The sequence below is a fragment of the Aegilops tauschii genome, chromosome 7 (genome assembly GCF_002575655.3).
Source record: "Aegilops tauschii subsp. strangulata cultivar AL8/78 chromosome 7, Aet v6.0, whole genome shotgun sequence".
Lineage (NCBI taxonomy): Eukaryota > Viridiplantae > Streptophyta > Magnoliopsida > Poales > Poaceae > Aegilops > Aegilops tauschii.
The window spans coordinates 260,206,640-260,228,854 of record NC_053041.3 but is presented as its reverse complement, the minus strand read 5'-3'; positions in this window follow the sequence as shown (position 1 = coordinate 260,228,854).

Sequence of the window (22,215 nt, the reverse complement as noted above, 5' to 3'; positions counted from 1 at the left end):
AAAAGAGGAATTTAGAACCGTCATTTGGCACACAAAAATCACATGCAAGATCACCTAGAAAGTTGTACTACTAGTACTACTATTGTGTGTTAGATAAAAAACACAATCAAGATCGAGAAAAATATCGTCAAGAAGAGATATTACCTGGACTTGCTGAATGAGGGATCCCGGAGAGGGGGGCTTGGATAGGGCGATGGCTTTGAGCTTGTCTGCGGTAGTCTCGGCGGGGTGCTTGCGCTTCTTGGTACCATGAGCCTCGACGGTTTTGGCCAGAGCCATAGACATCACTTCGGCCGGTGCTCCAGCGTCCATCAAGAAACTGTCAAATAGAAATAAAAGAAAAGAAACCATAATCACAAACCCAAAAGAAGAAAAGAGAGGGAGTTATAGGATCAGTCTCAGGGTTGCAAGACCGGGCCTTGGCCAGAATCAACACCATTGATGCGCTCACCTTTCCTTCTTTGGGAGAGAAGAACAATGGCAGAAGCAGGTCGGGGTTTTCTTGAAGAAATGAGGAATAAGATGAGGGAGAAGCGAGTTGGGTAGAGAGGAAGCTGAGAGAGAAGAGTGAAATCATGGTTGCTTCGCTCGTCCAACTTACTGCTAGAAAGGAGGGGGTTTTGTGATTGGACGGCTCATTGGGCATTACTGCGGCGCTTCGATCGGGGTAGTCTACCGTCACTCTACTACGGAGTAATTTAGTGCATGGCTGGTGGACCCCGATGCTGGCTGTCCCACACGTCGGCGAAAGTGAGTAATTTAGTGCATGGCTGGAGGAGGATCCGCACGGTAGAGCGTGTCCACTGTTTTTCTGAAGAAAAAAATGATTACAACAAGCGTTTCCACTCTTACGACGGAGGAGTGTGAAACACGGCAGCCACTTGAACATACACAGTTCTCCTACTACTAGGCATGTGCAGTGGTTCATACGTCAGTACTACATAATCTTGTTGCTAGTGTAGCAAGATATGACGACAACAAATGATGTTGTGCGCATGTCAACTATATGAACAGTAATGTGGTAAGATAGTACCCCTTTCTCGACTGTCCAGTCGAGAATGAACAGTGAGATCAATGTTAACACGTCTACAGCGCACGGAGAGTATGGTGCTAGAGTACTCCACGAAGCATGAACCATATGAAGCACAAATAGTGTTAGGCAGGGTGTATGAAGGGTGCACGGGATGGGAGCAAAAGTTCCCTTCTCGACCCACTTTTGGGTGTTTCGCAGAGTGCATGAAGGGTGCATGAGTCCACACTAGTAGTTTAACACAAATACACAAAGAGGAAACAACAACTTAATGTCTTTTTGCTAATTAATAGCATTGCATGCAATGAACTAACCACTGCATGTCATGTTTATTAGTCTCAAGTCATTGAAAGCCTGCACAGCCCACGTCTCTTATTGGTTGATATGTCACAAAACAAGAAACGGGGAGGGACTTAATGTACCGTGCCTAAGTGTTATGGGATTATGTGGTTTTCGTAAGGTGACTTACACACCTAGACAGAGGGAGTATATTGAGATGAGAATGCAACCAAACACACTCACACGCTTTGTGCTACAGTGACTGATCTGCACCGTCTGAGTTTGATCCAATGGTCATGATGCGCCAACACATGGACATGCCCATGCAGAGGGCGCCTAAACACCACCGAAGTCCCTCTGCTTCTCGAGGCGCACGACGTTGGTGATGCAGGGGCGAAACGACTGAAAGACAATGCAATCTTGGGGAAGGCGGAGGGAGCCAGCCAAGGAGCGGGGAATCTTTTGGTTTTCACCATGGTAAAACACGAGTTGACGACTTCTCAAATCAGGGAGCAGTGGGTTCGCGGAGTCATCGTGACTAATTGCTGTCGCACCTGCTCCCGTCAATCAAAAAAATTAAAAATCCTACCGCGCATGCTCCCATCAATCAAAAAATTAAAAATCCTGCCGCACTCAAACACCAGAGCAATGCCCCGGTGGATGTTTAAATTTACCTATCGGCAAGTAGATAAAAAAAGGGGTGAAAAAACAAATGTGGCAGCGGGCTAGCTAATCGGTCGAACTAGCCCAACTAGCTAGCCACCGTGCTTCACTGATGTACTCGGCGGGCAAAGTGGTCTTTCGTGATTTGACAACTCATTTATTTACTTGCTTCGGCGAAAACGCGCGGTAGGGCGTCCCACGTCAGGAAGAATATATGCGTGCACCACCCGGGAGGACCCCGAAACCATATGTCTCGGCATGGAGGAAAAATGTGTGTGTAAAAATTTACTGTATCAGACATAGTAGCTATGGTTTGACCTCGGGACCCAGCCAGTCGGTCGAAAACACCCCACTAGCCACACAGCTTCATCATGCTAACATGGCACGGAGGATAGGTGTGGTTAGCTCCGTCTCGACCAGCCACAACGTCTCTTGTTCTAGGCGATTCTTCTATTTTCCAAGCTTTTTTTAGTTGTAATAACACCACGGCAAGCTAGCGCCGCTCTTCGTGTGTGCCCGTGCAAAGGTTAGACGATGGAGAGAAGAGAGAGATCGCAGACCTGGGACCCACCGGTAAGTGAGTCAACGGTCATGCACGTGTAGACAAGGCACTCCCTCTACTCTACTCAACGTAATACTGTATAAAATCAAGTTATGGGACAAAGCCAACAACCGTTGTTGTTTTAGGCTATCGACTTACACTTTGTAGTCCAGGTTGCCAGTTCGAATCTCGTCTTTCAGATTTGTTAGTTTTAGGTCCAAATTTGATTAATGACAAGTGGAACCCTCGAGTGTTGTTCCGATATTTCAGTGTAGGATGGTTTTTTTGAACAAACACTTTGCGCGGTTAGACAAGTAACGGCACAAGTTACACGTATTTTGCAAGTTTACGAACAAAAATGACAGCGGCATAGAATATCACATCCACCCCATAGCTTAGATGCTATGGTGATACGAGTTTTTACACCGTTGGAAGTGAGATCCAATGGCTTGGGAGTAGTCTTTGTAATTATGCGCAATTTCCAAACTCTCAAAAGGTTTTTTTGCAAATAAAACATTCAGGCCTCGTGTGTGTCGCTGCATCTTGGATCCAACGGCTCCCCCTTGCTCATATTAGGTGCTCCCCATAGCTTAATTACCCGCTACGGTGATATGAGCATCTAGGTCGTATGATCAGTGATCATATGGCACATGCGTAGTACTTGTACTTTCTACGCAATTCCCAAACTCTCTCAGCCATATATTGCAAAAACATTCAAACCTCCTACTGTGGGCCGTTAGATCTCCGTGAACTCGTATCACCATAGAATCTACGATGCGGGAGCACCTCATATTCTCCCGTGCGAGAAAACATAAGGTGCTCTCGCAGCTTGGATGCTACGGTGATACGAGCTTCAAGGTCGTTTGATCTGAGATCCAATGGCATCTGAGCAGTCTTTGTGCTTGTAAGCAGTTGCCGAACTCTTTGGGGGCTTTTATGCAAACAACCATTTGAACCATCGAGGAGGTGTTGGGTCACAAATCCAACGGCTCCGAAGAGCTTGTATCACCAAAGCATCTAAGGTGTGGTAGCACATGATATTCTTACATACAGGATAATATGATGTCCTCCTTCATCTTAGATGCTACGGTGATACGAGCTTCGAGGTCGTTGATATGGGATCCAAGGGCATCTGAGTAGTTTTTGTACAAATTGAGTGCAATTCTCAAACTCATCAAGGTTTCCTGTAAAAATATTAAGACATCATGTGAGCTGCTATATCTCAGATCTACAAGCTCCAAGCAACTCGTATCGGCATATAGCATCTAAGGTATGGGGGCACATGATATTCTCCCGGGGAAGAGGGGTGGGGGTGCACAACCAATCGGTGGTTGGGAGGGTGGGGACAAATATAATCTAAACAACCCTAAACAGAGCTTCACAATTTTATTAAGGTCGAGGGGGTGACCCCCGACAATCATAGCTCCGCCTAATTAAACACAACATTTGCATGTACTGTAGTACTAGACTTAATTTCATGTTTCAGTTTCATGTTCTTTTTAAATATTGAATTGAGGACCATGCATGTCTTACATTTTACTCCATTCGTTCCTAAATATTAGTCTTTTTAGAGATTTCAAGTGGACTGGCACATACGGATGTATATAGACATATTTTAGAGTGTAGATTCACTCATTTTGCTCCGTATGTAGTCACCTGTTGAAATCTCTAAAAGACTAATATTTAGGAACAGAAGGAGTATTTTTGAATTCATGTCATACATGCATGGTTTGGAAAAATAGATGCACCATCCTTATCGGGTTGTTGTTGTGTTCGTGTGTGTGTGTGTGTGTGTGGTCATGTCGGGTGGTTGGTGCGACATATGCCAAGGGATGGCTTATCATTGTGGGAGCCAATAAAACGTCGCCGGTGCCTGGAAACGGGATGAGGCGAAGACATGCACGCCGGCGAATCTTACCCAGGTTCGGGGCTCTCCGAGGAGATAACACCCCTAGTCCTGCTCTGCGGGGTCTCCGCATGATCACTAGATCGATAAAGGGTAGCTACAATCGCTCCTAGAGCTGTTGGGATCAAGGGAGAAGAAGAACAAGGCTAGCTCTTGCTTCTCTCTATCTATGGTGTGTGTGTGTGTGCTATGCTTGGAAGCCAAACATGCAGAGGTGCGAACCCTTTGCATGGGTGCTCCGGGGGGTTTATATAGGCCTACCCCCGGGGGTACAATGGTAATCCGACTAGGATCTGGTCCCAGTCGTCAGTGTCTACGCTCGCCGGCTTCTCCGCCGGCTGTTGGGTCCCGCCGGCTGCTGGGTCCCGCCGGCTGCCGACTACCTGGTCGACAGGCCGGCCCCACCGCCTAGGGTTTTGTCGGCGGCTGCTTACTGTAGCCGCGCCTCTGATGATGAGGGATTTGTCGAGGTGAGCGTGGCTACAGTGGGCCGCCTCGGGGGCTATCACTATAGCCTCACCTCGTCTTGTCTCCTTAATGGGGCTCCTGCTTCGAGGAAGGGAGTGGCCGGCTTCTGGAGGCCGGCTATACTCTTGGCCGACTGGGAAGAGCCGGGCCGCCTTCACGTCCCTCTCTGGCTGAAGGGGCCCGCAGTCCTCGGGCCGTACAGGAGGGGGTCGTGGATGACGTCGTAGCTGGCGTGGCTACAGTGCCGGGCCGCACGGGAGACATCCCTCCCGTACGGCCTCCTGTAGCCATGCCCGCCTCGGGCTTCGGGGGTCGTGGGCCGCACTGTGGCCATGCCCCGTCAAGTCGTCGTTATGTAGGAGTGGTTGTGATCTTGGCCGGCTTCTAGGAGTCGGCGTCCTTCTTGGCCGGCTTCTTGGAGTCGGTGCGGCTGGGTCGCCTTCCGGGAGTCGGCTTTAGTGGTAGCCGGCCGGGGAAGGCGGCCCAAATGCTAGGAATGCTTGAAGGCCCAAAGGCCTGATAAATTTTCTGAAGAGCCAGGGGTAGTCGGTTAGGTTACCCGTGGTCATTTACCCCGACAGTAGTCCCCGAAGCTGGTTGAGCTTCGAGGTGGAGTGGGGTTCAAGAAGCTCGATCAGCTTCCTATCGTGACGAGCCGGCAGCTGGGAGCCGGCCTCGATCAGGCGCGCCGCCTTAGTCGAATTCTTCTGGAGTCGGGGGGCGGGAACCCTCAGGGACGCGCACCGGGCCGCGGGCCGGCTATGGGCCGTTGGCGCGCCACGTGGCCGGAAAGCCTGCCAGCCCACGCGAGTGACGGGACGTCGCCTCAGAGAGGGGGCCCGCCACGTCCGCGCCCCGGCCGAGGTGCGGATCCTTTGCATCCCGAAACCGCCCGCACGTTCCGTGCGGCAGTTTCGGCTCGCACTCATGCGTATTAAACGCGAGACGTGGGGGGAGTGGGCGCAGTTAATCCCACGTCTCCCCCCACGTCCGGCCTCTTCGGCCGCGTGAGGCTATAAGTAGGGGGAGGTGGAGGGCGGCAGGCCCTCGCACGCTCCTCTTACTTCCACCGTCTTCTGGCCTTGTTCGTTCTCGCGACAGCGCCTCGCCGCCGCGCTCTTCCTCCGCACGCTCCTCCGCCGCCATGCTAGTTTCTGCTATGCCTCCCCACGTAGAGCAGCTCGGTGGGGATTGGGATGGCTCCATCGTTCACAACGACCACATCGACTTCCTCCGCGACACCCGGCGTCTGCCCAGTGCGGACAAAGTGGAGGTCCGCCTCGCGCCGGAGAAGGAGGTCAGGCCAGCGCCGCGGGAGGGCGAGCGGGTGGTCTTCCGCTCGCACTTCCTGCGCGGCTTCGGCCTGCCAGTGAGCGCCTTCTTCCGCTCCTGGCTGGACTTCTATCAACTCCAGCCGCACCACCTCACCCCCAACGTGGTGGTGCTGCTGTCGGCCTTCGTCACCCTATGCGAGGGCTATCTTGGCGTCCTCCCCACCCTCGAGCTTTGGGGGGAGTTCTTCCAGTCGAAGCTGGGCACGCGCGTGCGGGGTGTGCCGGCTCAGACCGGCGCCTTCATCGCGTCCCGGAGATCAGGCGCCGACAGCCCCTTCCCCATCATCACCCTAATCCAATCGGTGAAGAAGTGGCAGAAGTCATATTTCTACGTGCGGAGCATCGCTCCCCGGGGCGACTACCTCAACCTGCCGGCCTACGTGGCCGTCCCGCCGGCGGGCAGGCTCCCCCAGTGGTCCTTCCAGGCCGTGACGCTGTCGCCGGGGGGAAACGCCGCCATCGCCCGCCTGCGAGTGATGGTCCAGTCAGAGGGCCTGACGGGGCCCGACCTCCTGGCCGCATTTGTCACGCGTCGGGTCCTTCCGCTCCAGAGCCGGCCTCATCTGATCTGTCAGATGAGCGGCCAGCTCGATCAGAGCCGGATGTGCACCAAGGAGATGCCGCAGCCTGACGCCGCCGACATGGTGAACTACCTCGCCAACTGCCAGCTTTCCGAAGACTGGCAATTCGGCAAGGAGCCCTACAGCCGCGCCAATCCTCCGCCTACGGTACGCTCCCCTCGTCACTTTTTCTCTTTCTCTCTCTCAGCCTTGTCGCCGAGTTCCTCTAGGCCGATTCTAACTCAGTCGGCTTGCATTTTTGACAGAGTCCTCTGCTTCGGCCGGCCGGCGGGGCAGACGTGGAGCGCCGCTTCGTCCCCAACCGGACCGAACACGACTAGGAGGACCCCGACCTGGGGGCGGTCCATATGGAGGATGCTGCCGAGCCGGCCGGCGGTGAAGCAGGCGGCTCCGGGTTCACCGTGACCTTCGACGTCTGGCCGGACGAGGACGAAGCCAAAGCCGTCCCGCCCCGCCAGCCGGCCTCCGGGCGCGGCGCGGGCTCCTCCGGCGCGCAGCCTGCTCGGGGTAGAGGCCAGAAATGTCGCGCCACCCAGGACATGTTCGGCAGCCGGACGAAGAAGCCCAGGGGTGGGGCGGCGGCCACCAGGCGGGAGGAGGCGGCCGCGAAGGCAGCTCGCTTCCGCAAAGTGGTGAAGCAGCCACAGACTATGTCGGCGTAAGTTTTCTCTTCTATGTACTGTCCATCTTTCTTTCCTTTGGTGGTTCTTGAATCTTCATCTTCTTTTTCAATGGTCAGAGCTCCGCTATCACTTGAGCGGGCGGACGCCGGCTCCGTCATCGAGTCGCCAGGGGGCTCTGGGAGCACCACCCGCCGAGTAGATCCCCGCGCCGCCCTCCTGGAGGCGACGGAAAGGAACGCGCGGGAGGCGCGGGAGGAGCAGGAAGCGCGGGAGGCGGAGGCACGGAGGGCGGCCGCCGCCCAGGCGGCTCGGGAGGAGGAGGCGGCGAAGGCGCTCGCTGAGGCCGCAGCCAAGGCCCAGGCAGAGGCCGAGGCCGCAGCGGCGGCAGGGGAGGCCTTGATGGTCACCCCCCTGCGCACCATGGCGCCCGAGGACGTGGATCCCTCGCCGGGGGGAGCCAGCGGTTCCTAGCCGGGGCTGGGAGGAAGCGGCGACGACGTCGTCATCTTGGGGGAGGCGCCGGGGCCGACTCCTCCGACTAGGACGACCCAAGGCCGCCAGCCTGAGCCTGCGCCCGCACAATCGGCGAGGGGCGAGCCGGCCGCGGGGGCTGAGGTGGCGGTCCGGGTTCCGCCAAGCCGGCGCGCGGGGAAGGCCGCGTCTGAACCGCAGAAGCCTGCGTCGGAGCCACAGCCGGCCGTGGGCTCCAGTTCGTCAGCCCGAGACGCGGAGGCGGCCAGCGCTACCTCGGGGTGGACACCGGGCGGAGGGACAGCCGTGGTGAACGTCGCTGCACAAGACGTCCGGACCCGGCTGCAAGGCCAAGCCGCGGCACTGAGGCAGTTCACCAACGAATTCCTCGCCATGCGGGCAGCCATCCGGGTTAGTATTCTCATCTTGTTCTTTCTTGATCTTGATTTCTCTCGTGGGGGCGCGTCAGCGCACCCACTGGGTGTAGTCCCCGAGTTCCGAGTCGGCTGCTGAGCAGGCGGCTTGGAACTTCTTGGAGACTTTGTTTTTGCTGCTTTGTTCTCACTTCGGTCTTCTGTCCGTCTTGCAGGACTACCACAACCTCCGAGCGGCCGCCTTCAACTCCCAGGCTCGGGAGCTGACTCAGAAGACCGCCGATCTCACTGAAAGCCGAGGTATGTAACTTGATCTTTATCTCATGTGGGGGCGCGTCAGCGCACCCACTGGGTGTAGTCCCCGAGATTCGGGCCGACTGCTGAGCAGTTGGCTCGGATCTTCCTTGATGATTTCTCATTCTTCTTCTTCTTCTTCTATCTCTGCAGCGGCCAACGCCGGTCTGAGGGCACAGCTGGGGGAGTCCCAGACTGCTCTTCATGCCAAGGACGCGGAGCTCGCCGCCTTGGTGCAGGAGCGCGACCGCCTGGTCAAGAAGCTGGCCGACCAGGAGGAAAGCCACCAGGCGGCGCTGAAGGCCGCGCAGGATCGCGAAGCCACCCTCCAGGCCGAGTTCGAGACGGAGGCGGCCGGCTGGGCAGAGGCCAGGCAGACTCTGGTCTCCGGCTATGGCCAGATTGAGGACCTTGTTGACGGTAAGTCGTCTACCCCTTCATCCTTTCTAGCCATCTGCCACTTCGGCTTGTTTTTCTGATTTTGGTGTTCTTCTTTCCTTTTCTCCTTCATGTAGAGTACTTCCCTGGCTACTCAACTGCTGCCAACCAGGCCATCGAAGCTCGTCGCCAGGCGAAGAGGCAAGCCGGCTTCGAGATCTCGCCCACCGCCGGCCGCTCGCTGGAGGAGCAGCTCCTGGCGATCCAGGCTCGTATCCAGCCAGCTCACAGGCTGCTCCGCCGGCTTCAGCGTGCCGGGTCGCAGGTCTTGGCCGCCCTATGGCCCGGCCAAGTGGTCCCGCGCACTCCCGGTCGGACCGCCGACTGGCTGCAGGTGGCCGTCGGCCGCTTCGTGACCTGGAAGGCGTCAGCGGCTCGCTCCGGCGCCAGGCGGGCGCTGGAGTTCGTCAAGGCCTGGTATCCCGGCCTGAACCTGGACCAGCTGGCGACCTGGTGGCAGCAAGCCGACGTGGAGCTGGAGCCGGCGCGGCCGGCCATCATTCGGCGGGGTTCGGCGATCGCCGACTACACCGACACCAGTGTCTTCGCCCCCGAGGTGGACGGCGATGGAGTCGCCCAGCCGGAAGATTGGTTCGGGCTGGATCCGGCGCATGGCGAGGACTCGGCGGAGGAGATCGACTCCAGCGACGAGGGCGAGGAGGAGGAGGAGGAGGAGGGTGAAGACGCCGAGCCGGCTGGTGGAGAAGCCGGCCAGCCTGACCGCGCCTCCAGCACTACGTCGCGTGCGAGTGCGTCTCCTGCCGCGGGAGGTGGTCAAGCCGGGACCAACTAGGCGGCCACTCCTTCAGCCGGCGAGCTGCCTTCACCGATCCGCTCGGCCTCCAAGTCGTGCCTTAGTCTTCTTTCTTTTGTTTTCCTGTCTTGTTACTTTTGAACAATGTTTGGTTAAGTCTGCACAATTCCACCCACTGGGTGTATTCAAACTTAAGTCTGTTGCCGGCCTGTGGGCGGCTTTATGTATATAAGTTATGCAGTCGGTTTTTCCTTGTACTTTCGCTTTTTGTCCTTCTGCTTTTTTCCTTTGCCGCCCTCCCTTGGTTGCCGCCTCCCTAGTCAAACAGTTGCTCTACAATCTGTAGTCGGGAAGTGCCTGGCCGATTGGGGAGGGAGAAGTACTTTTAGCTCCGCTGGACATAAGCTAAGTTTTTTAGGAAGCCGGCCAGCCGGCTGCTGTGACAGCCGGCAGGCGTATATGGAGGCCGTCTCTTTGCTATATAGGTTAGTTGTTCCTTAGCCGTTTTTCGTGTGGGCGTCCTTTCTGTCTTTCCTCTTGCTAGTCGGACAGTCATTTCTTTGAGCTGCGACTTTCAACAAGGGAGGACTTGGGAGCCGGCACACTACTTTGCTGACTTCGGGAAGAACTTAGAATATAGCTCAAGGCGGCCAGTCCCCGGGCCGACTAGTCGGACCCGGTGCCGGACAAGAATTCAAAATGTAATAATACATTCATGGATATGACATTCGTCATTCATGGATAAATAAAAGGCAGTCCCCGAGTACTGTTCGGGGGGCCTGTTGGTTTGTAACTTAATACAAAAGGGGTAGCGTGATACATACTGCTTTTCAGCTGTAAAATCGTCTTAGGAGATTTGCGTTCCATGGTCGCTCCGACTCCTTGCCGGAGTCGTCTCTCTTGCGTGCTCTTGGCTTTTGCGCGTCGATCAAGTAGTAGGAGTCGTTGCCGAGTGCCCTGCTGACGACGAAGGGGCCTTCCCAAGGGGCCGAGAGCTTGTGCTGGCCGGCTGTTCGTTGGATCAGCCGGAGCACAAGGTCGCCCTCTTGGAAGGATCTTGGCTTGACCTTGCGGTTATAGTAGCGGCGCAGGCCTTGCTGGTAGATGGCGGACCGGCTGAGGGCTAACAGCCGGCCTTCTTCCAGTAGGTCGACGCCGTCTTCTCTTGCTTCTTTGGCTTCCTCCTCCGTGTACATGGTGACCCGAGGCGAGTCGAACTCGATGTCTGTTGGGATGACAGCCTCGGCACCGTACACAAGGAAGAATGGAGTGAAGCCGGTTGACTTGTTGGGTGTAGTGCGCAGGCTCCAGAGGACAGCCGGCAGCTCTTCGAGCCAGCAGCCGGCCGATCGCTCCAGTGGTACAACCAGTCGGGGCTTGATGCCGGAGAGGATAAGTCCATTTGCTCGCTCGACCTGGCCGTTTGACTGCGGGTGGGCAACGGACGCTAAGTCCAGTCGGATGCCCTGTGTCGCGCAGAAACGTGCCAGTGCGCCTTTGGCGAAGTTCGTGCCGTTGTCGGTGATGATGCTGTGCGGCACGCCGTACCGAGTAGTTATGTCGGTGATGAATGTCACGGCAGTCGGCCCGTTCAGCTTCTTGATGGGCTTGGCTTCGATCCACTTTGTGAACTTGTCCACCGCAACGAGCAGGTGTGTCATGCCACCGCAGGCTATCTTGAAAGGGCCCACCATGTCCAGTCCCCAAACGGAAAAAGGCCAGGTGAGGGGAATGGTCTTGAGGGCGGAAGCCGGCAGGTGTTGTTTGTAACTGAAGACTTGACATCCTCTGCAGCTCTTGACTATTTCTTTAGCATCCTCCAAGGCAGTCGGCCAGAAGAATCCATGGCGGAAAGCCTTGGCCACGAGGGATCTTGAGGCGGCGTGGTGGCCGCACTCGCCTTGGTGGATGTCTTTGAGGATTGCCACTCCTTTCTCTGGCTCGACGCAACGCTGGAAGACTCCAGTGACGCTGCGCTTCACAAGCTCCCTGTTGATTATTGTGTATGCTGCGGCTCGTCGTTGCACTAGTCTTGCTGCGATTTCATCAGCCGGCAGGTCTCTGCTGACTAGGAACTTGAGGATGGGCTGGGCCCACGAGGGAGCTATGACTTCTTCTGCTGTTAACGTGGCCACCATGACTCGGGTGGGTGGGTTGGGTGTTGCGTTGGAGTCGACCACCGCTTCTTGTGTCGTTGCAGTCCCCGGGCCGACTGCTGCAGTCCCCGGGCCGGGTTCTGAAGTCCCTGGGCCGGGTGCGACTACGTCAGTCCCCGGGGCAGTCGCCGAAGTCCCCGTGCCGCCTGCGGGATTTCTTGAGCCGGATCCGGCTGTTTCTGGCGTAGGCGGTACGAAGATGGAATCCGACTCTGGAGACGGCTTGATGGACGGCTTGAGGAGGCGCTGGAGGGAGACGCCAGTCGGTATGGCTTGTCGGGTGGAGCCGATCCGTGCTAGGGCATCTGCTTGGTCGTTGTCGGCCCTTGGCACGTGAAGAAACTCACACCCTTCGAAGTATCCGCTCATCTGCTGGACGAGGAAACGGTAGCTTGCCATGTTTGCGTCCTTGGCGTCCCAGTCACCAGATGATTGCTGGACCACCAAGTCTGAGTCGCCGTAGCACAGGATCCGGCGTATGCCGAGTTCTTTGGCTAGCCGGAGCCCATGTAGGAGCGCCTCGTACTCGTCCACGTTGTTGGAGGCGGCGAAGTGGATCTGCAGCGTGTACTTGAGCTTGTCGCCTTTGGGAGAGGTGAGGACGATGCCGGCTCCCAAGCCGGTGCGCATCTTGGACCCGTCAAAGTGCATCCGCCAATGGGTGGAGTCGGGAGCCGGCGGTAAGTACTGGGTCTCGGCCCAGTCGACGAGGAAGTCGGCCAATGCTTGCGACTTGATGGTGGTGCGGGGTTGATAGAAGATCGTGTAGGGCGCCAAGGCAATGGCCCATTTGGCCACCCGGCCGGATGCATCCCGGCTGCCTATGATCTCGGCGAGCGGGGCAGTGCACACGACCGTGATGGGGTGCTCTTGGAAGTAGGGCTTCAATTTCTTGGCAGCGAAGTACACCCCATAGCACATCTTCTGGTAGTGCGGGTAGTTTTGCTTTGAGCTGGACAGGCTGAGATAGTAGACCGGCCTCTGGACCAGCTGGGCTCGGCCTTCCTCCGGGCGCTGGACCACAACAACAGTGCTGACGACTCGGCTTGTCGCGGCGATGTAGAGGAGCATGGGCTCCTTCTCAGTCGGCGCGGCCAGGACAGGCGGAGTGGTCAACATTTTCTTCAACTCATGGAAGGCTTGGTCGGCTTGATCATTCCACTCAAAGTGAGTGGACTTCTTCATGAGTCGGTACAGGGGGAGGGCCTTCTCTCCTAGTCGGCTGATAAAACGGTTCAGGGAGGCTAAGCAGCCGGTGAACTTCTGCACATCCCGCAGCTTGGTGGGAATCTCCATCCTCTCGATGGCTTTGATCTTGACAGGGTTGCACTCAATGCCGCGTTCGGAGACCAGGAAGCCTAGCAGCTGGCCGGCTGGTACTCCGAACACGCACTTCTTGGGGTTGAGCTTCATCTGGAATCGGCGCAAGTTGGCAAATGTTTCCTTCAGGTCTTCCAGCAAGGTACTGCGCTTCTCTGTCTTCACCACAATGTCGTCTACGTAGACGTGGGCATTTCTGCCGAGTTGTTTCAAGAGACATTTCTGCATGCAACGCTGAAAAGTGGCACCGGTGTTTCTCAAGCCGAATGTCATTGTCAGGTAGCAGAAAGCTCCAAAGGGTGTGATGAAGGCAGTCTTCAGGCGGTCAGCCGGGTCCAACTTGATCTGATGATACCCTGAGTATGCATCCAAAAAACTTAACAGCTCGCATCCGGCTGTGGAGTCTATCACTTGGTCAATCCGTGGTAAAGCAAACGGATCCTTTGGGCAGGCCTTGTTCAAACTTGTGTAGTCTATACACATGCGCCACTTGTTATTCTTCTTCAAAACCAGAACTGGATTGGCAAGCCATTCTGGAAAGAACACTTCCATGATGAAGCCGGCTGCAAGGAGCCGGGCTATCTCTTCTCCCACGATTCTTCGCTTCTCTTCTGATAGTCGGCGGAGGGGTTGCTTGACCGGCTTCGCATCAGCTCGGACATGTAATTTGTGCTCGGCGAAATCCTTCGGGACACCCGGCATGTCCTTTGGGGACCATGCAAAGATGTCTCGATTCTCACGGAGGAAGTCGGCGAGCTCGCCTTCCTATTTACTGTCCAAGTTCGCCCCAATCATGGCGAACCTCTCCGGGTGCTCCGGGTCTAGAGGTATCTTCTTTATCTCTTTCCCAGGCTGGAAGGAGCCCTGCGCATCACAGTCCTTGAGGTTGGGGGACAAGGTCGGCTGCTTGCCGGCCATGGCCACAACCCGCTCCAACATCTTCTTTTCTTCGTCCACCACGAGGGACTCGGCCAGCCAGCTGCTGGCCATGGCACACTCGATGGACTTCTTGTAGTCGCCGGCTACCGTGATGATCCCCTTCGACCTCGGCATCTTCATCTTCAGGTAGGCATAGTGGGGCACAGCCATGAACTTGGCCAACGCAGGTCGGCCAAGCAGCGCATGATAGGGGCTCTCCAGGTCCACCACCTCGAACCATATTGCTTCCCGGCGGAAGTGATCTTTGTCTCCGAAGAGAACATCCATTTTGATCTTGCTGATTGGGGAGCAAGATAGGCCGGGTACGATACCATGGAAGACAGTGCGGCTCGGCATGAGCTGCTTTGCTTTGATGTTCAGCTTGTCCATGGTGTCGTGGTACAGTATGTTGATACTGCTTCCGCCGTCTATCAGGACGCGGGAAAATCTGGCAGCTCGCCTCTCCGTCGCAAGGGTGACATCCAAGACCATAGCATAGGAGCCAGGCGAAGGCATCACCTCTGGGTGGTCGGCCTGGCTCCAGCTGATGGGCTTTTCTGACCAGTGCATGAATTCGGCGGTGCTAGAGGCGACTGCGTTTACTTCTTGGTGCTGCCGGCGTCGGCTGCGCTTGTCGTCGACTTGGCTTGTGAAGACGACGTAGGCGTCGTGCGCTTCGGGGAACTCGTCTTGGATGGCGCCGACTGCCGGCCGGGCCGCCGGCTGCTGGGGAGCTGGAGGCGGCGGGCCGGGAGGCGGAGGCGGCACCATTCCTTCGCCCTTGGTGATGCGGGTGAGCCAGTGGCATTTCCATGTTGTATGGTTGGACGGCTTCGCGCCGCTGTGGAACTTGCAGGGAGCATCGAGTGCTTGTTCGTAGGAGAAGGACGGCTGCCAGGGTGGCCGGCCTCCCTTCTTCTTGGGAGCGGGCCGCTCCTCGGGCTGCTCGTCTTCAATGGTGGCCACCTGCCGACTGGAGGAAGTCGGCATGGGGCCCTTGCGCTTGTGGTCGTTCTGGTAGGGGCGCCAGTTAGGGTCGCCAGCCAGTGTCTTGGGAGCCGGAGCAACTACTTTCCCCGAGGCGTCCACTCGGAGCTCGGTCTTCATGGAGGAGTCGGCAGTGGCGTACTTGTCGGCGGTGATCGGCAACTCATCGAGGGTAGCCGGCTCGTCGCAGAGGAGTCGGTGCTTGATGAGGGTGCCCTCTCGGCACCCGGCGGTGAAATATTCGATGGCCTGGACCTCGTGCACTCCCTCGCAGGAGTTGCGGAGCTCGGCCCATCGCGTGAGGTAGTCGCGGGTCGACTCGTTGGGCCCTTGGACGCAGAGGGAGAGCTAGCGAGGCTTGGGAGGCCGCTTGTAGGTGCTGGTGAAGTTGCGGACGAAAACATCGGTGAAGTCCAGCCAACTGTTGATGCTGTAGGGCTTGAGGCTGTTGAGCCATGTGCGCGCCGTGCCTTGCAGCATCAAAGGGACGTACTTCACGGCGACGCGCCGATTGCCGTTGGCAATGCTGACGGCTGTGGAGTAGTCGATGAGCCAATCTTCCGGCTTCACCGAGCCGTTATACTTGGGTGTGTCTCTGGGGAGCGAGAACCCTTTGGGGAAGGGCTCGTCGCCGATGCGGGGGCCAAAGCATGGTGGGCCGACATCGTCTTCTTCTTCTAACGCCAAGGACCGAGCAAGGCGGTCGATCCTGTGGCGGGCGTCATTCTCGTCGACTCCTTCTCGGCGGCCGAGTCGGTCGCCAAGAGTCGGATGGGTGACAGGCGGTGGAGTGAGGCATCTTTCTCTTCGAGGCGGGGGAGGAGGCAGGTTTCCTTGGTGCTCTACAGCTCGAGGGCGACCATCCGCGTCGCGCTCGATGGTAATGCGAGTCCGACCGCGGCTGGCAGCCGGCTCCTTGTCTTTCTTCTGGCGCGCACCGCTCGCAGTCGGCGAGCGGGACGTCGCGGCGTGCTCCCGGCGCGGGGGATGGCTATCAGCTCGGGCGCCGGCTTCGTGCCGTTCTGCAGCCGCGTCGATCAGCTGCTGGATCCGTCTTGTCATGTAGGGGAGCTCATCGGCTCCCAGCCCATTGAGCTCCTCTGCAGCCGCCTGAGCGGCTCGCAGATTCTCGAGCGAGGTGGCGTAGACGGGGCGATCTGCGCCCAGCATGCTGGCAACGGCTGCGCCGCGCTTCTGGACGAAGCCGGCTCGGCTCGGGCCGCTAGGCGGCGGTGTCCCGAAGGCACCGCGGTCGACTTCGCGCTGGTGGGCTTCGGTGAGGCGTCTCATCGAGGCTATCTTCTTGCTCTCCGCGATGAGGGCAAGGCGGCGTGCCTCCAGGGTCTCGGCGTCGGCGTCGGCCGGGATGGGGACGGAGAGGTCGTGCATCACCGCTTGTTGGGCGTCGCGGGCGTTCTCGCCCGAGTTGGAGACGTGGCTGATGACCAGCACTTCGGTGACAGCGCTGCTGCCGCTGTCAGCTCGAGGGAGGGGATCGTCGAAGATCACCACGTCGGAGGGGTAGGCGTCGAGCGACGCGGTGTCGGAGTCGATGAGCATCGGGTCGGTGGAGCCGACCGACTCCATGTCCGCAGCAGGCTCGCTGGAGACGTGAAGTTGGTCGAGGAGGCTGACGAGGCGGCTCTCGGGGTAGTCGGTGCCTGCGTCGGACGCAGGCTCGTCGGAGATGCGAGTCTCGCCGAGCAGATCGGCGAGGCGGCTCGCTGCGCAGGCGTCGTCGACGCCTTGCAGCGCGTCGGGGCAAACGCCATCGGGCGCAGCAGGCTGGCTGCGCTCGCGGGGAAGGAAGAGGGTTCCCGTCCAGAACAGGTCTCCGGACAACGGTGCACCTGGCCCCACGGTGGGCGCCAAATGTCGGGTGGTTGGTGCGACATATGCCAAGGGATGGCTTATCATTGTGGGAGCCAATAAAACGTCGCCGGTGCCTGGAAACGGGATGAGGCGAAGACATGCACGCCGGCGAATCTTACCCAGGTTCGGGGCTCTCCGAGGAGATAACACCCCTAGTCCTGCTCTGCGGGGTCTCCGCATGATCACTAGATCGATAAAGGGTAGCTACAATCGCTCCTAGAGCTGTTGGGATCAAGGGAGAAGAAGAACAAGGCTAGCTCTTGCTTCTCTCTATCTATGGTGTGTGTGTGTGTGCTATGCTTGGAAGCCAAACATGCAGAGGTGCGAACCCTTTGCATGGGTGCTCCGGGGGGTTTATATAGGCCTACCCCCCGGGGGTACAATGGTAATCCGACTAGGATCTGGTCCCAGTCGTCAGTGTCTACGCTCGCCGGCTTCTCCGCCGGCTGGTGGGTCCCGCCGGCTGCCGGCTACCTGGTCGACAGGCCGGCCCCACCGCCTAGGGTTTTGTCGGCGGCTGCTTACTGTAGCCGCGCCTCTGATGATGAGGGCTTTGTCGAGGTGAGCGTGGCTACAGTGGGCCGCCTCGGGGGCTATCACTGTAGCCTCACCTCGTCTTGTCTCCTTAATGGGGCTCCTGCTTCGAGGAAGGGAGTGGCCGGCTTCTGGAGGCCGGCTATACTCTTGGCCGACTGGGAAGAGCCGGGCCGCCTTCACATCCCTCTCTGGCTGAAGGGGCCCGCAGTCCCCGGGCCGTACAGGAGAGGGTCGTGGATGATGTCGTAGCTGGCGTGGCTACAGTGCCGGGCCGCACGGGAGACATCCCTCCCGTACGGCCTCCTGTAGCCATGCCCGCCTCGGGCTTCGGGGGTCGTGGGCCGCACTGTGGCCATGCCCCGTCAAGTCGTCGTTATGTAGTAGTGGTTGTGATCTTGGCCGGCTTCTAGGAGTCGGCGTCCTTCTTGGCCGGCTTCTTGGAGTCGGTGCGGCTGGGTCGCCTTCCGGGAGTCGGCTTTAGTGGTAGCCGGCCGGGGAAGGCGGCCCAAATGCTTGGAATGCTTGAAGGCCCAAAGGCCTGATAAATTTTCTGAAGAGCCAGGGGTAGTCGGTTAGGCTACCCGTGGTCATTTACCCCGATAGGTCATATGCTTGATACATACAAAGTTTTCTCACCTCCATATTGTTCATCTTTTAAATTTGAATTTGCATTGAAAAACTTAGCAGGGATACCATGAAATGTGAAATCCACATCGAGATCACTATATCACAAACTCACTCTAATTCAACAACTCGTCATAAATCAATTACCACGTTGAGATTAGTATTTGCAAGGATAATACGGGCATTGTAATACACATAGATTCATTCGGCAATTTAAAAGGTTCCTTTCGTATTCTCGAATGGTAGGACCCAACGGCGTACCCCTACCTCTTGAGCACTGCGTTGGTTTTCCCTTGAAGAGGAAAGGGTGATGCAGCAAAGTAGCGCAAGTATTTCCCTCAGTTTTTGAGAACCAAGGTATCAATCCAGTAGGAGGCCACGCACGAGCCCCTCGCACCTACACAAACAAATAAATCCTCGCAACCAACGCGATAAGGAGTTGTCAATCCCTACACGGTCACTTACGAGAGTGAGATCTGATAGATATGATAAAATAATATTTTTGGTATTTTTATGATAAAGATGCAAAGTAAAATAGAATCAAAATAAAAGGCAACGGAAATAGCTTGTTGATGGGAGATTAATATGATGGAAATTAGACCCCGGGGCCATAGGTTTCACTAGTGGGTTCTCTCAAGACCATAAGTATTACAGTGGGTGAACAAATTACTGTTCAGCAATTGACAGAATTGAGCATAGTTATGAGAATATCTAGGTATGATCATGTATATAGGCATCACGTCCGAGACAAGTAGACCGACTCATGCCTGCATCTACTACTATTACTCCACACATCGAACGCTATCCAGCATGCATCTAGAGTATTAAGTTCATAAGAACAGAGTAATGCTTTAAGCAAGATGACATGATGTAGAGGGATAAACTCATGCAATATGATATAAACCCCATCTTGTTATCCTCGATGGCAACATTTCAATACGTGCCTTGCTGCCCCTACTGTCACTAGGAAAGGACACCGCAAGATTGAACCCGAAGCTAAGCACTTCTCCCATTGCAAGAAAGATCAATCTAGTAGGCCAAACCAAACTGATAATTCGAAGAGACTTGCAAAGATAACCAATCATACATAAAAGAATTCAGAGAAGATTCAAATACTGTTCATAGATAAACTTGATCATAAACCCACAATTCATCGGTCTCAACAAACACAACGCAAAAGAAGATTACATCGAATAGATCTCCGTGAGAGAGGGGGAGAACATTGTACTGAGATCCAAAAAGAGAGAAGAAGCCATCTAGCTAATAACTATGGACCCGAAGGTCTGAGGTAAACTACTCACACATCATCGGAGAGGCTATGGTGTTGATGTAGAAGCCCTCCATGATCGATGCCCCCTCCGGCGGAGCTCCGGAACAGGCCCCAAGATGGGATCTCATGGGTACAGAAGGTTGCGGCGGTGGAATTAGGTTTTTGGCTCCGTCTCTGGTAGTTTGGGTGTACGTAGGTATATATAGGAGGAAGGAGTACGTCGGTGGAGCAACAGGGGGCCCACGAGGGTGGAGGGCACGCCCTGGGGGGTTAGGCGCGCCCCTACCTCGTGCCCTCCTGGTTGATGTCTTGACGTAGGGTCCAAGTCCTCTGGATCACGTTCGTTCCAAAAATCACGTTCCCGAAGGTTTCATTCCGTTTGGACTCCGTTCGATATATATTTTTCTGCGAAACTCTGAAATAGGCAAAAAACAACAATTCTGGGCTGGGCCTCCGGTTAATAGGTTAGTCCCAAAAATAATATGAAAGTGTATAATAAAGCCCAATAATGTCCAAAACAGAATATAATATAGCATGGAACAATAAAAAATTATAGATACGTTGGAGACGTATCAAGCATCCCCAAGCTTAATTCCTGCTCGTCCTCGAGTAGGTAAATGATAAAAACAGAATTTTTGATGTGGAATGCTACTTGGCATAATTTCAATATAATTCTTCTTATTGTGGCACGAATGTTCAGATTTGATATGATTCAAGATAAAAGTTTAATGTTGACATAAAAACAATAATACTTCAAGCATACTAACTAAGCAATTACGTCTTATCAAAATAACATAGCCAAAGCAAGTTATCCCTACAAAATCATATAGTCTGGCTATGCTCCATCTTCCCCACACAAAATATTCATATCATGTACGACCCCGGTTTTGGCCAAGCAATTGGTTCATACTTTTAACGCGCTTCAGCCTTTTCAACTCTTACGCAATACATGAGCGCAAGCCATGGATATAGCACTGTGGTGGAATAAAGTATAATGGTAGGGGTTGTGTGGGAAGACAAAAAAGGAGAAAGTCTCACATCAACGAGGCTAATCAATGGGCTATGGAGATGCCCATCAATTGATGTTAATGCGAGGAGTAGGGATTGCCATGCAATGGATGCACTAGAGCTATAAGTGTATGAAAGCTCAAAAAGAAACTAAGTGGGTGTGCATCCAACTTGCTTGCTCACGAAGACCTCGGGCATTTGAGGAAGCCCGTCATTGGAATATACAAGCCAAGTTGAAATTTCCCACTAGTATATGAAAGTGACAAAATGAGAGACTCTCTATTATGATGATCACGGTGCTACTTTGAAGCACAAGTATGGTAAAAGGATAGTAACATTGTCCCTTCTCTCTTTTTCTCTCATCATTTTTTTTATTTGGGCCTTTTCTCTTTTTTATGGCCTCTTTTTTTAGTCCGAAGTCTCATCCCGACTTGTGGGGGAATCATAGTCTCCATCATCCTTCTCTCACTTGGGACAATGCTCTAATAATGATGATCATCACACTTTTATTTACTTACAACTAATGAATTACAACTCAATACTTAGAACAAAATATGACTCTATATGAATGCCTCCGGCGGTGTACCGGGATATGCAATGAATCAAGAGCGAAATGTATGAAAGAATTATGAACGGTGGCTTTGCCACAAATACAATGTCAACTACATGATCATGCAAAGCAATATGACAATAATGGAGTATGTCATGATAAATGAAACGGTGGAAAGTTGCATGGCAATGTATCTCGGAATGGCTATGGAAATGCCATGATAGGTAGGTATGGTGGCTGTTTTGAGGAAGATATAAGGAGGTTTATGTGTGATAGAGCATATCATATCACGGGGTTTGGATGCACCGGCGACGTTTGCACCAACTCTCAAGGTGAGAAAGGGCAATGCGCGGTACCGAAGAGGCTAGAAAATTGCGGAAAGGTAAGTGTGCGTATAATCCATGGACTCACATTAGTCATAAAGAACTCATATACTTATTGAAAAAATTTATTAGCCCTCGAAGCAAAGTACTACTACGCATGCTCCTAGGGGAAGGGTTGGTAGGAGTTAACCATCGCGCGATCCCGACCGCCACACAAAGGAAGACAATCAACAAATACTTCATGCTCCGACTTCGTTACATAACGGTTCACCATACGTGCATGCTACGGGAATCACAAACTCCAACACATGTATTTTTCAAGTCCACAATTACTCAACTAGCACAACTATGATATTACTACCTTTATATCTCAAAACAATTATCAAGCATCAAATTTCTCATGATATAAATTAAAGCAAATTGCCATGCTATTTTAAGACTCTCAAAATAATATAAGTCACGCATGAGAGATCAATAGTTTCTATAAAACAAATCCACCACCGTGCTCTAAAAGATATAAGTGAAGCACTAGAGCAAAAACTATATAGCTCAAAAAATATAAGTGAAGCACATAGAGTATTCTAATAAATTCCAAATCAAGTGTGACTCTCTCAAAAGGTGTGTACAGCAAGGATGATTGTGGTAAACTAACAAATAAAGACTCAAATAATACAGGACGCTCCAAGCAAAACACACATCATGTGGTGAATAAAAATATAGCTCCAAGTAAAGTTACCGATGGAAATAGACGAAAGAGGGGATGCCTTCCGGGGCATCCCCAAGCTTTGGCTTTTAGGTGTCCTTAGATTATCTTGGGGTGCCATGGGCATCCCCAAGCTTAGGATCTTGCCACTCCTTGTTCCATAATCCATCAAATCTTTCACCCAAAACTTG